We start from the raw sequence: 15,592 nt of genomic DNA on the forward strand, positions 1-15,592 counted from the left end.
TCATTTGCTACATGATCTTTCCCGTGTAATAAGAACCTAGACATTTTCTACATTATCTCCATAGAAGAAGCCTTGAACAGCACAGACAGAGGTTCCATGCAATGAGGTATAACTTTTCTGTCCTTTTTTATTTTTCCACCATTATTTCACTTCACTAATCTTCCTTTCATATAATTGAACATGTATTGTACGCATCGTAAATGAGTGCTATGGAGACAATTAAGAATATCTCCCAATAGTCTAATTACTTTGAGCTGTAATCTCCACAGTAAGAATTAGCCGTGGTTGACAGCTCTGTCGTAGTTCTCTAGTCTCACTGAAACATAATGTATTTCTAGTAGTCGGGTAATGAAAAGGTGTAGACATATACAGTCTGGACGCAAATAGCTCTTTATTTGCTTTAATTTGTGCCCCTATCTCATCAGGATAGTAACCACTATAATGAGAGTTTCTGTATGAAATATTCAAGCACCTTAAACTCGAAGGCTAAATTTACCATATTCACATATTGACATACACCCTTTTTTTGAATGCTTTCTCCTACGTCTGATCCACTGTATCTTTGATTTAACCATATGTCCATAGTTGCAAGGGTGTTCATTCTAGATAACCAGTGACTGTCATGGATTCGGCAAACATTGCATGACCATCACCAGTTAACATATTTCAATTAAATGTGTCCTCTAGAGGCTTGTGAAAGGTTCAGACAGTAACAGGATATGTTTAGGGTACCATTCTCCCTGGAGGGTTAGACAGTAACATGTTTAGGGTACCATTCTCCCTGGAGGGTTAGACAGTAACATGTTTAGGGTACCATTCTCCCTGGAGGGTTAGACATGTTTAGGGTACCATTCTCCCTGGAGGGTTAGACATGTTTAGGGTACCATTCTCCCTGGAGGGTTAGACAGTAACATGTTTAGGGTACCATTCTCCCTGGAGGGTTAGACAGTAATATGTTTAGGGTACCATTCTCCCTGGAGGGTTAGACATGTTTAGGGTACCATTCTCCCTGGAGGGTTAGACATGTTTAGGGTACCATTCTCCCTGGAGGGTTAGACAGTAACATGTTTAGGGTACCATTCTCCCTGGAGGGTTAGACATGTTTAGGGCACCATTCTCCCTGGAGGGTTAGACAGTAATATGTTTAGGGTACCATTCTCCCTGGAGGGTTAGACATGTTTAGGGTACCATTCTCCCTGGAGGGTTAGACATGTTTAGGGCACCATTCTCCCTGGAGGGTTAGACATGTTTAGGGTACCATTCTCCCTGGAGGGTTAGACATGTTTAGGGCACCATTCTCCCTGGAGGGTTAGACATGTTTAGGGTACCATTCTCCCTGGAGGGTTAGACAGTAACATGTTTAGGGTACCATTCTCCCTGGAGGGTTAGACATGTTTAGGGTACCATTCTCCCTGGAGGGTTAGACATGTTTAGGGTACCATTCTCCCTGGAGGGTTAGACAGTAACATGTTTAGGGTACCATTCTCCCTGGAGGGTTAGACAGTAACATGTTTAGGGTACCATTCTCCCTGGAGGGTTAGACATGTTTAGGGTACCATTCTCCCTGGAGGGTTAGACATGTTTAGGGTACCATTCTCCCTGGAGGGTTAGACAGTAATATGTTTAGGGTACCATTCTCCCTGGAGGGTTAGACAGTAACATGTTTAGGGCACCATTCTCCCTGGAGGGTTAGACATGTTTAGGGTACCATTCTCCCTGGAGGGTTAGACAGTAATATGTTTAGGGTACCATTCTCCCTGGAGGGTTAGACAGTAACATGTTTAGGGTACCATTCTCCCTGGAGGGTTAGACAGTAACATGTTTAGGGTACCATTCTCCCTGGAGGGTTAGACATGTTTAGGGTACCATTCTCCCTGGAGGGTTAGACATGTTTAGGGTACCATTCTCCCTGGAGGGTTAGACAGTAATATGTTTAGGGTACCATTCTCCCTGGAGGGTTAGACAGTAACATGTTTAGGGTACCATTCTCCCTGGAGGGTTAGACGGTAACATGTTTAGGGTACCATTCTCCCTGGAGGGTTAGACAGTTACATGTTTAGGGTACCATTCTCCCTGGAGGGTTAGACATGTTTAGGGTACCATTCTCCCTGGAGGGTTAGACAGTAACATGTTTAGGGCACCATTCTCCCTGGAGGGTTAGACAGTAACATGTTTAGGGCACCATTCTCCCTGGAGGGTTAGACATGTTTAGGGTACCATTCTCCCTGGAGGGTTAGACAGTAACATGTTTAGGGTACCATTCTCCCTGGAGGGTTAGACAGTAACATGTTTAGGGTACCATTCTCCCTGGAGGGTTAGACATGTTTAGGGTACCATTCTCCCTGGAGGGTTAGACATGTTTAGGGTACCATTCTCCCTGGAGGGTTAGACGGTAACATGTTTAGGGTACCATTCTCCCTGGAGGGTTAGACAGTAATATGTTTAGGGTACCATTCTCCCTGGAGGGTTAGACATGTTTAGGGCACCATTCTCCCTGGAGGGTTAGACATGTTTAGGGCACCATTCTCCCTGGAGGGTTAGACAGTAACATGTTTAGGGTACCATTCTCCCTGGAGGGTTAGACAGTAATATGTTTAGGGTACCATTCTCCCTGGAGGGTTAGACAGTAACATGTTTAGGGTACCATTCTCCCTGGAGGGTTAGACAGTAATATGTTTAGGGTACCATTCTCCCTGGAGGGTTAGACAGTAACATGTTTAGGGTACCATTCTCCCTGGAGGGTTAGACAGTAACATGTTTAGGGTACCATTCTCCCTGGAGGGTTAGACATGTTTAGGGTACCATTCTCCCTGGAGGGTTAGACATGTTTAGGGCACCATTCTCCCTGGAGGGTTAGACATGTTTAGGGTACCATTCTCCCTGGAAGGTTAGACATGTTTAGGGTACCATTCTCCCTGGAGGGTTAGACAGTAACATGTTTAGGGTACCATTCTCCCTGGAGGGTTAGACAGTAACATGTTTAGGGTACCATTCTCCCTGGAGGGTTAGACAGTAATATGTTTAGGGTACCATTCTCCCTGGAGGGTTAGACAGTAACATGTTTAGGGTACCATTCTCCCTGGAGGGTTAGACAGTAACAGGACATGTTTAGGGTACCATTCTCCCTGGAGGGTTAGACATGTTTAGGGTACCATTCTCCCTGGAGGGTTAGACAGTAACATGTTTAGGGTACCATTCTCCCTGGAGGGTTAGACATGTTTAGGGTACCATTCTCCCTGGAGGGTTAGACATGTTTAGGGCACCATTCTCCCTGGAGGGTTAGACAGTAACATGTTTAGGGTACCATTCTCCCTGGAGGGTTAGACATGTTTAGGGCACCATTCTCCCTGGAGGGTTAGACATGTTTAGGGTACCATTCTCCCTGGAGGGTTAGACAGTAACATGTTTAGGGTACCATTCTCCCTGGAGGGTTAGACATGTTTAGGGTACCATTCTCCCTGGAGGGTTAGACATGTTTAGGGTACCATTCTCCCTGGAGGGTTAGACATGTTTAGGGTACCATTCTCCCTGGAGGGTTAGACATGTTTAGGGTACCATTCTCCCTGGAGGGTTAGATATGTTTAGGGTACCATTCTCCCTGGAGGGTTAGACATGTTTAGGGTACCATTCTCCCTGGAGGGTTAGACATGTTTAGGGTACCATTCTCCCTGGAGGGTTAGACATGTTTAGGGCACCATTCTCCCTGGAGGGTTAGACAGTAACATGTTTAGGGTACCATTCTCCCTGGAGGGTTAGACATGTTTAGGGCACCATTCTCCCTGGAGGGTTAGACATGTTTAGGGCACCATTCTCCCTGGAGGGTTAGACAGTAACATGTTTAGGGTACCATTCTCCCTGGAGGGTTAGACAGTAACATGTTTAGGGTACCATTCTCCCTGGAGGGTTAGACATGTTTAGGGTACCATTCTCCCTGGAGGGTTAGACATGTTTAGGGTACCATTCTCCCTGGAGGGTTAGACAGTAACATGTTTAGGGCACCATTCTCCCTGGAGGGTTAGACAGTAACATGTTTAGGGTACCATTCTCCCTGGAGGGTTAGACATGTTTAGGGTACCATTCTCCCTGGAGGGTTAGACATGTTTAGGGTACCATTCTCCCTGGAGGGTTAGACATGTTTAGGGCACCATTCTCCCTGGAGGGTTAGACAGTAATATGTTTAGGGTACCATTCTCCCTGGAGGGTTAGACAGTAACATGTTTAGGGTACCATTCTCCCTGGAGGGTTAGACAGTAATATGTTTAGGGTACCATTCTCCCTGGAGGGTTAGACATGTTTAGGGCACCATTCTCCCTGGAGGGTTAGACATGTTTAGGGTACCATTCTCCCTGGAGGGTTAGACATGTTTAGGGTACCATTCTCCCTGGAGGGTTAGACAGTAACATGTTTAGGGTACCATTCTCCCTGGAGGGTTAGACAGTAATATGTTTAGGGTACCATTCTCCCTGGAGGGTTAGACATGTTTAGGGCACCATTCTCCCTGGAGGGTTAGACATGTTTAGGGTACCATTCTCCCTGGAGGGTTAGACATGTTTAGGGTACCATTCTCCCTGGAGGGTTAGACAGTAACATGTTTAGGGTACCATTCTCCCTGGAGGGTTAGACATGTTTAGGGTACCATTCTCCCTGGAGGGTTAGACATGTTTAGGGTACCATTCTCCCTGGAGGGTTAGACAGTAACATGTTTAGGGTACCATTCTCCCTGGAAGGTTAGACATGTTTAGGGTACCATTCTCCCTGGAGGGTTAGACATGTTTAGGGTACCATTCTCCCTGGAAGGTTAGACATGTTTAGGGTACCATTCTCCCTGGAGGGTTAGACATGTTTAGGGCACCATTCTCCCTGGAGGGTTAGACAGTAACATGTTTAGGGTACCATTCTCCCTGGAGGGTTAGACATGTTTAGGGTACCATTCTCCCTGGAGGGTTAGACAGTAACATGTTTAGGGTACCATTCTCCCTGGAGGGTTAGACATGTTTAGGGTACCATTCTCCCTGGAGGGTTAGACATGTTTAGGGCACCATTCTCCCTGGAGGGTTAGACATGTTTAGGGTACCATTCTCCCTGGAGGGTTAGACAGTAACATGTTTAGGGCACCATTCTCCCTGGAGGGTTAGACATGTTTAGGGTACCATTCTCCCTGGAGGGTTAGACATGTTTAGGGCACCATTCTCCCTGGAGGGTTAGACATGTTTAGGGCACCATTCTCCCTGGAGGGTTAGACATGTTTAGGGCACCATTCTCCCTGGAGGGTTAGACATGTTTAGGGCACCATTCTCCCTGGAGGGTTAGACAGTAACATGTTTAGGGTACCATTCTCCCTGGAGGGTTAGACATGTTTAGGGTACCATTCTCCCTGGAGGGTTAGACATGTTTAGGGCACCATTCTCCCTGGAGGGTTAGACATGTTTAGGGTACCATTCTCCCTGGAGGGTTAGACATGTTTAGGGTACCATTCTCCCTGGAGGGTTAGACAGTAACATGTTTAGGGTACCATTCTCCCTGGAGGGTTAGACATGTTTAGGGTACCATTCTCCCTGGAGGGTTAGACAGTAACATGTTTAGGGTACCATTCTCCCTGGAGGGTTAGACAGTAACAGGACATGTTTAGGGTACCATTCTCCCTGGAGGGTTAGACAGTAACATGTTTAGGGTACCATTCTCCCTGGAGGGTTAGACATGTTTAGGGTACCATTCTCCCTGGAGGGTTAGACATGTTTAGGGTACCATTCTCCCTGGAGGGTTAGACATGTTTAGGGTACCATTCTCCCTGGAGGGTTAGACAGTAACATGTTTAGGGTACCATTCTCCCTGGAGGGTTAGACAGTAATATGTTTAGGGCACCATTCTCCCTGGAGGGTTAGACAGTAATATGTTTAGGGTACCATTCTCCCTGGAGGGTTAGACAGTAATATGTTTAGGGTACCATTCTCCCTGGAGGGTTAGACAGTAATATGTTTAGGGCACCATTCTCCCTGGAGGGTTAGACAGTAACATGTTTAGGGTACCATTCTCCCTGGAGGGTTAGACATGTTTAGGGTACCATTCTCCCTGGAGGGTTAGACATGTTTAGGGTACCATTCTCCCTGGAGGGTTAGACATGTTTAGGGTACCATTCTCCCTGGAGGGTTAGACAGTAACATGTTTAGGGTACCATTCTCCCTGGAGGGTTAGACAGTAATATGTTTAGGGTACCATTCTCCCTGGAGGGTTAGACAGTAACATGTTTAGGGTACCATTCTCCCTGGAGGGTTAGACATGTTTAGGGCACCATTCTCCCTGGAGGGTTAGACAGTAACATGTTTAGGGCACCATTCTCCCTGGAGGGTTAGACATGTTTAGGGCACCATTCTCCCTGGAGGGTTAGACAGTAACATGTTTAGGGTACCATTCTCCCTGGAGGGTTAGACATGTTTAGGGCACCATTCTCCCTGGAGGGTTAGACATGTTTAGGGTACCATTCTCCCTGGAGGGTTAGACAGTAAAATGTGTCTGCGCTTGGTTGAGACTCGGTTTGCATTCAGATTACATTTTGGGTCAGGTATCCATCAGTGTAGAAATGCATTAGTGAAGCACTCATAAGAGTGTTATGTAGAAGTGTCAAGGTCAGTGTCAATTTCATCTCACCTCTGGTCAATTTAAGCAAATGTATTGAATTTGTATTAATGAATTGAATAAATCCTGTTCATGGAATATGGTTAACCTACTGCCCACCCAAGTCCCAATCATGAATTGGATATCAATTCCTTTTTTTGCGGAATAATGTTTTCTATCTATGTCATCCTGAAACAGCTGGTCGCTGCAGTTAAATGTTAAACACATTTGTCTTTCATCAAAGACAACAAATACAGACGGGACAGAGTACGCTGACATATGCAAATATAGCACAAAGCACTTGCTTCCTTCAGACAGTGACAGTGAACACAGGCCTGCAATGTGTGACGTGTGATTCAATAACATTCCAACTGCATATGCTGTAGAACGATGATATTGACACTTAACAACGGCTGAAACACACAAAAAATCACACAATATACTTACAATATATATACTGAACAAAAATATAAACGCAACATGTAAAATGTTGGTCCCATATTTCCTGAGCTGAAATCAAAGGTCCCTGAAATGTTCCATACGCACAAAAAGCTAATTTCTCTCAAATTTATGGCACAAATTAGTTTAGATCCCTGTTAGTGAGCATTTCTCCTTCGCCAAGATAATCCATCCACTTGACAGGTGTGGCATATCAAGAAGCTGATTAAACAGCATGATCATTACACAGGTGCACATTGTGCTGGGGAGGCCACTCTAAAATGCCCCTCTAAAATGTGCAGTTTTGTCACACAACACAATGCCACAAATGTCTCAAGTTTTGAGGGAGCGTGCAATTGGCATGCTGACTGCAGGAATGTCCACCAGAGTTGATGCCAGAAAATGTAATGTTAATTTCTCTACCATAAGCCGCGTCCAACGTCATTTTAGAGAATTTGGCATTATGTCCAACCACAGACCACGTGTAACCATGCCAGCCCAGGACCTCCACATCCAGCTTCTTCAAAAGCAGGATCATCTGAGACCCACCACCCAGACAGCTGATGAAACTGTGGGTTTGCACAACCAAAGAATTTGTGCACAAACTGTCAGAAACCATCTCAGGGAAGCTCATCTGTGTGCTCATCGTCCTCACCAGGGTCTTGACCTGACTGCAGTTTGGCTTCGTAACCAACTTCAGTGGGCAAATGATCACCTTCGATGGCTACTGGCACACTAGAGATACACTAGCTCTTCATGGATGAATCCCGCTTTAAACCGTACTGGGCAGATGGCAGACGTGTGAGCGAGAGGTTTGCTGATGTCGTCAACATTGTGATCAGAGTGCCCCATTTTGTGGTGGGGTTATGGTATGGGCATGAATAAGCTATGGACAACGAACACAATTGCATTTTATCGATGGCAATTTGAATAAACAAATATACCGTGACGAGATATCCTGTGGCCCGTTCATCACCTCATGTTTTAGCATGATAATGCACAGCCCCATGTCGCAAGGATCTGTACACATTTCCTGGAAGCTGAAAATGTCCCAGTTCTTCCATGGCCTGCATACTCACCAGACATGTCATCCATTGAGCATGTTTGGGATGCTCAGTATTGACATGTACGACAGAATGTTCCAGTTCCCGCCAATATCCAGCAACTTCGCACAGCCATTGAAGAGGAGTGGGACAACATTCCACAGGCCACAATCAACAGCCTGATCAACTCTATGCAAAGGAGACGTGTCGCGCTGCATGAGGAAAATGGTGGTCTCACCAGATACTGACTGGTTTTCTGATCCACGCCCCTACTTCATTTTTTAACGTTTCTGTGACCAACAGATGCATATCTGTATTCCCAGTCATGTGAAATCCATAGATTAGAGTGTAATGAATCCATTTAAATTGACTGATTTCCGTGTATGAACTGTAAATCAGTCAAAACGTTAAAATTGTTGCATGTTGCGTTGATAGTTTTGTTCAGTGTTCATATTATATACATAGATGCCTCTGTTTCACGCTCATACAGAGCAACACAGACGGATAGAATGTTCTTATGTCAATATGGATCACACAAAACGGTTAGGGGATAGGTAATGCTTGAGACTTAAAATGTATACGTAATATCACTGTCATCGAGAGCCAAAATAATCAACACTACTTTCAGAAGAGAACCTGAAAGTTTAATGAATTACCATCAACAACACCTACGGCTCCATATTGCCCTACGTTGGGAATGACAAACAGAAAACAAAGGGATGATTCCCAAATGGCACCCTATTCCCTATTTAGTGCATTACATTTAACCAGGGCCCATAGGGCTCTAGTCAAAAGTAGTGCACTATGTAGGGAATAGGGTGCCATTTGATATACACACATATTATTTTACGTTTCTTTAAAAAACTGTTTAGGCAATGTATAACAATAAATAGGATATAATTTTCAATATTCAAAAAACAGGTGGCATTTTTGTTATTTGGAATTCCCCATTTGTTTGCTCATCCATGACTTAGAGTTACAGATGTCTGCATTTGTTAAAAAAAAATGGAATGCAGTTTAACGATAAATGTGTCTTTTAGGAGGGGGTGATCACTTTAGGTCAGTTTCGCTTTGTGCCAAAGGGTTTCACATATGAACCAAAAAAAGGAAGACAGCAAGATAAACTTCCAGAGAACTTAAATGATTAGTAGAGAGTCATGTGCGTTGTTTTCCTCCTCTAGTATTTTTTTTCTACTTTTCTAAAATCCAGCTCCCCGATCGCCGTAACCATGGTGATAGAAACAACGTCACCCGTCAGTTTATTTCTCTACCGAAAGTTTTTTTTTTTTTTTTCTTTATAAAAATCAAAGTTTTTTTAATTTATAAAATAATTTAATTGGGATGTTATCTTTCATCATCATCATCTGCATGTGGCCCATTTTTACCTATTTTTTTTATAACTAGCTTGCTATGCTACTAAGTTGTTTTAACATGTATCAGGTGGATTTGTGTTTTCATGTGGCCGTCATCGAACAATTGTGTTGTTATAACCATATATCACTTTTGAGGCAATTAACAGTACGTGGCTAACAAACACAAAAAAAAGATCTATTTCAAACATGTAATGAATATGAGGCATGTACACACAAAATGAATATCACATCACCTTTGTGATTTAAAAAAATATATATTGTACAGAACCTTTGAGAATAATTGACACGGTGGCATCCAACAAGATTGGTTTATATATTGTTGAGTAAAGGTTTAATCACCTGAATTCAGTCATGAAAAAAGAGAATTAAAAGCAAATTAAATGTAAAACAATGAGACGACAATCTCTGCTGTAACGTAAATGGCTACATATGCATATATTGGTGAGTGTGTGTGTGTGTGTGTGTGTGTGCAGCGAGTGTGTGTGTGTGCACATTTTTGTGTGTACGTGTATGTATACTGGCATGAACCTTGCCAGAATATTTTATGTACACACGTATCTTGTATAAAATCTATATATGAAATACCTGCTATATAATATATATGCTTGTAAATTAGTCATTGGTGGGTATAGGTTCAAGGTTGCTTGGAGAGGAAGCTTAAATGTTTGCCAGCAGTATAGTATTGATCAACTCTGTGTTGTCATGCCTTTGTAAAATATCCCATCAAAATCTAAGAAAAAATGACCTTCCAGACATGTAATTTTACTTGAACCATTAAATATTGAATCGTCAAAGTAAGTTCGGACTACTCTTGTGTTTCTTTCTGCTGTATTGAACGAATCTATTGCATATATCGTTAGAATGAACCTCTAACACCAACTACAATATCTTCAAGATGTTACAGGGATTTCTGGTGGCACTTTTCCCAGCGCTCCGCCAAGTTGTGACAAACTTTATTTAATAATTTAGAGCACAGTTTCATTTATTGTTTAATTATTTTCACTTTACTAAGTATTGTTGACATAGTTTCATATCTCGTTGCTCTTCCGAACGGTAATAATGGCAGTGAACTGCTGAATGGACGATTGCTAACGTAGGCCGCAGCAAAGCCTTGGATTTTCCTGAACGATTTACTAACTGGAGAGAGGGGCATTTTTGTCCGCTCCTGACACAGTTTCATTTGCCTCGGTCGGTAGAATGTCCGAAGCACGGTTTTTCATCTCGCTTCGCTTCATAACAATGAAAAAAAGGGATATAATCGCTGTAAATGTGACTTGATATAAGAAGCCCGCATTCAGCTACCGAACCTTGGTCAGCAAGCTAGCACAGTCGCTAATTGAGTAAACGGTCATGTTTCTGTTATTTAAAACGTTAGTTTAGTCTACAACTTTACTTCTTTTGCTGAGCTTAATTTCCCGAAACATAATCTGACTCTTCACTTTTCTACAAATCCCAGAAATGGCCGATAAAAAGAAACACTCACTCTAAAAGAGACCCTCCCAAAGGAGGCCCCATTCAAGCCCCAGGCTTGCCTAGGCGAGCAACCCCACCAAGCAACTTGCCAGGGCGGGAGGAGGACAGCGATGGCCAAGACTCTGCCCTTAGTTTGAGAAAGTTCACAGAAGCTTTGGATTGGCTCAAAAGAGACATATATGATAAACTTGACACGAAAATTGACACTCCCCACAACTTTCTACTCAGAAATGTCCATAATTAAGGAAGAACTGAAATCAGCTGTAGCTGCACTACAGGCAACGATGACTACCCAGGGTATTACCATACATAAACTAGAGCACTCTGCTGTGTCTTTCAATGACGATCTAACCACCCTTCAGGCCACAGTGAATTTATTCTCATCTGATGTTAAAGCGCTTAAATGCATGAAGGACGTCAACGCCGCCACAATATACGCCTGGTGGGCATTGCTGAAGGTCTGGAGGGGGCCCGCTCACAGACTTTGTTTCCCAACTATTTCAGGACATGTTTAACCTTGAAGAAATATCCTTCTTAGACCGTGCCTATAGGTCACTGCCAGTTTGACCAAGAGCGGAAGACTCCCCATTGACCTGCGTTATTAGAAAGCATTACTACCACGTCCGGGACACATTACCCTTTACAGCACCGAGGCAAGAGACCATGTCCATTTTCCCAGACTTCACTGCCTCCGTGGCCAAGAAACGAGAGGCGTAAGGTAACGCAAAGCGGCTTCTGCACAACTGTCCGGGAGTCAAGTTTGGCCTCTTCTTCTCAACCGAGTTCAGGATCACACTACCAAGCAGAGCTCTTAACAAGTTCAACAACCTGACTGCTGCAAATGATTTTATCAACAAGAACTTGAAGGAAACTGCTCTCCCAGACTGACCAGAGCAACAACATGGTTATTTAGCCTATCTGCTGTGCAGTGTTTGACAGGTAAAGCCCGACACATGTAACCTACTGCAGTGCAGCGTTCAATAGGTAAGGCCCGACACATGTCGTCTACTGCAGTGCAGCGTTTGATAGGTAAGGCCTGACACATGTAATCTACTGCAGTGCAGCATTCAATAGGTAAGACCCGGCACATGTAGTCAACTGCAGTGCAGCGTTCAATAGGTAAGGCCCGACACATGTCGTCTACTGCAGTGCAGCGTTTGATAGGTAAGGCCTGACACATGTCGTCTACTGCAGTGCAGCGTTTGATAGGTAAGGCCTGACACATGTCGTCGACTGCAGTGCAGTGTTTGATACGTAAGGCCCGACACATGTCGTCGACTGCAGTGCAGCGTTTGATAGGTAAGGCCTGACACATGTCGTCGACTGCAGTGCAGCGTTTGATAGGTAAGGCCTGACACATGTCGTCGACTGCAGTGCAGTGTTTGATAGGTAAGGCCTGACACATGTCGTCGACTGCAGTGCAGCGTTTGATAGGTAAGGCCTGACACATGTCATCGACTGCAGTGCAGCGTTTGATAGGTAAGGCCTGACACATGTCGTCGACTGCAGTGCAGCGTTTGATAGGTAAGGCCTGACACATGTCGTCGACTGCAGTGCAGCGTTTGATAGGTAAGGCCCGACACATGTAGTCGACTGCAGTGCAGCGTTTGATAGGTAAGGCCCGACACATGTAGTCGACTGCAGTGCAGTGTTTGATAGGTAAGGCCCGACACATGTAACCTACTGCAGTGCAGCGTTTGATAGGTAAGACCCGACACATGTAACCTACTGCAGTGCAGCGTTTGATAGGTAAGGCCCGACACATGTAACCTACTGCAGTGCAGCGTTTGATAGGTAAGGCCCGACACATGTAACCTACTTCAATGCCTCTGTATTTTTTCATTTGCATTATATGTTTTCCTCATCGTTGGCTGAAATAGTAGCCTCAATTCATATAATATACAGTATATATTTACTTTTTAGTTATTTTGTCATTTTTTTCTATGTAGGCTTGTGGAACAGGTTTCCTTTTGTTCTGTCGAGACCATAAGCTGTCATGCTGCCTATGTTATTTGATTTAACACCCTGATGTCACTTTACTTGGCACTATTGGTAAACTGTGCTTTCAATTTTTTTATATATATATATTTTTTCTTCTCTTATAATATAATTGTCACAACGCTCTACTTGGTAAGAGTTCAGCCTAGCTGATGGAAGCACTATGTTTCCTGGAGAGTATCTATGAGCTTTTGTACTAGAGGGGGATGTGCTCATCTTGTTTGGGAAGACGCTTCAGCGGGTGGGAGGAAGTTCAACAGTTTTTATGTTTTATTTTTTCTCGTATGTCAGAATGAATAACACCCACGCAGTCTATTTCCCTCTCTTCAGAGGCACTAGACAAGGGTGTCCAATGTCTCCCTTGCATTTTGCCATCGCCATCGAGCCCTCGCTATTGAATTTATTTCCAACCCACATATAACGGGAGGGTTCAGAGGAAACATCGAACAAATGGTCTCACTTTAGGCTGATGACTTGCCTCTCTATATCTCAAACCCCAATGTATCCTTACCCACTGTGCCATCTGTTCTTAATGTGTTTGACCTAATCTCTGGTTACAAGTTAAATCTGAATAAGAGCGAGATTTTTCCTTTATATGCACCAGCTCGTAACTACCCATTACAGACATTGCCTTTCAGAATAGTTCTCAACAAATTTACATACCTGAGGGTGCATGTCACGGACAAATTTGATAACCTTTTTTAAGGCTAATTTTACTCCTCTCCTTACTCTTTTGGAGAAAGATTTTTATTGATGGTGACTACACCACCCTATCATTAGCTGGTCTAATTCGTTTTGTTAAAATGAAAACCCTTCCTAAATTCTCCTACCTCTTTCAATATATACCTATTTTTATTCCCAAATATTTTTCCTCAAACTCTATAGGATTATCTGACTTCATCTGGAATAAAAACAATCTGAGGATCCTCAAGGTTTTCCTGCAAAGGCCTAAAACCTCAGGGGGTATGGCCCTACCTAATTTCCAGTTCTATTATTGGGGTAACAACTTCCTTGTAATTCAGTACTGGATACGTGCAGATACAACACATATAATGCCAGCATGGTTGAAGATGTTATTATCTATGCATAGTCACTTTAATAACTCTACCTACATGTACGTATTACCTCAATTACCTTGACTAACCGGTGCCCCCCGCACATTGACTCTGTACCGGTACCTCTTGTATATAGCCTCGCTTGTTATTTTACTGCTGCTCTTTAATTATTAGTTATTTTTATTTTATTTTTTATAGGTATTTTTCTTAGAACTGCATTGTTCGTTAAGGGCTTGTAAGTAATCATTTCACTGTAAGGGCTACACCTGTTGTATTCAGCGCATGTGACAAATAAGATTTAGTTTGATTTGATAGAATCTTCCTCATGCATGCCATCCTCACTAGCTGCTTTGGCACATTTCCCTATTTATTCTGCTACTTCAAGTTATACCAAAGACATTTGAGTAAAAACCACTCTCAAGATCTGGAACCAGTTTAGACGTCACTATGGTTTGCAAACATTTTCATTAAGGGCCCCTCTACTCAGATATCACATTTTCTATCCATCCCTAGTAGATGGAACCTTCTCCATGTGGTTCAGCCTTGGCATCAAATCATACAATGATTTTTTTCATATTGACGATATGTTTGCTTCGTTCCAACAACTCTCAGCTAAATTCCACTAATGCATTTTTCACACCATCCCCAAAAGTAAAAGGTATTATTTCCTTATAGCTAGGATCAAATTTACTCTTTTTACAATCCTTCATTCAAAGCTATTAAAAATGTATGAGAAGAGGATCTAGGTGATGAGTTTACTGATGCCACATGGATATGATATATTCTGTACCTTGTCCACTGGTTTTATCCAATGCAAAATCCTCCATCGCACTCACTGAACGAAACGCAGGCTCTCTAAGATCTATCCTGATGTCCATGTAACAGTTTAACTTTACGTCCGTCCCCTCGCCCATACCCAGGCTCGAACCAGGGACCCTCTGCACACATCAACAACAGTCACCTACGAAGCATCGTTACCCATCGCTCCACAAAAGCCGCGGCCCTAGCAGAGCAAGGGGAACCACTACTTAAAGGTGATGTCACCGATTGAAAGGCTATTAGTGCGCACCATACACTCACCCCCCCTTCGACCTCCTCCTTTTCCGCAGCAACCAGTGATCCGGGTCAACAGCATCAATGTAACAGTTTAACTTTACGTCAACAGCATCAATGTAACAGTATAGCTTCCGTCCCTCTCCTCGCCCGAACCTGGGCTCGAACCAGGGACCCTCTGCACACATCAACCACAGTCACTCACGAAGCATCGTTACCCATCACTCCACAAAAGCCACGGCCCTTGCAGAGCAAGGGGAACAACAACTTCTAGGTCTCAGAGCAAGTGACGTCACCGATTGAAAGGCTATTAGCGCGCACCACCGCTAACTAGATAGCCATTTCACATCCGCTACATTCACCCTGTTTGTGACATGTGTCGCCAAGCTCCTGCTTCATTAATACAATATGTTTTGGTCCTGCTCTTCTCTACATCACTATTGGTCTGCCATCTTTGATACCATATCTAAAGTATTACAAGTGACTTTTGCCCCTACTGCCATAACACCATTATTTAATACCTGATAATATAACACTACCAAAATAT

General features: G+C 43.5%; 1 long non-coding RNA gene across 1 annotated transcript; it reads left to right on the plus strand.

The window, feature by feature from the left end:
- Positions 1-4,773: 4,773 nt before the first annotated feature.
- LOC129858512 (uncharacterized) lies at positions 4,774-10,264 on the plus strand. Its single transcript, XR_008760052.1, has 2 exons — positions 4,774-5,139; positions 5,315-10,264. It is a non-coding gene; the product is annotated as an uncharacterized LOC129858512 (long non-coding RNA).
- The last annotated feature ends 5,328 nt before the right edge of the window (positions 10,265-15,592 follow it).

The sequence above is a fragment of the Salvelinus fontinalis genome, chromosome 6, assembly GCF_029448725.1.
Source record: "Salvelinus fontinalis isolate EN_2023a chromosome 6, ASM2944872v1, whole genome shotgun sequence".
Lineage (NCBI taxonomy): Eukaryota > Metazoa > Chordata > Actinopteri > Salmoniformes > Salmonidae > Salvelinus > Salvelinus fontinalis.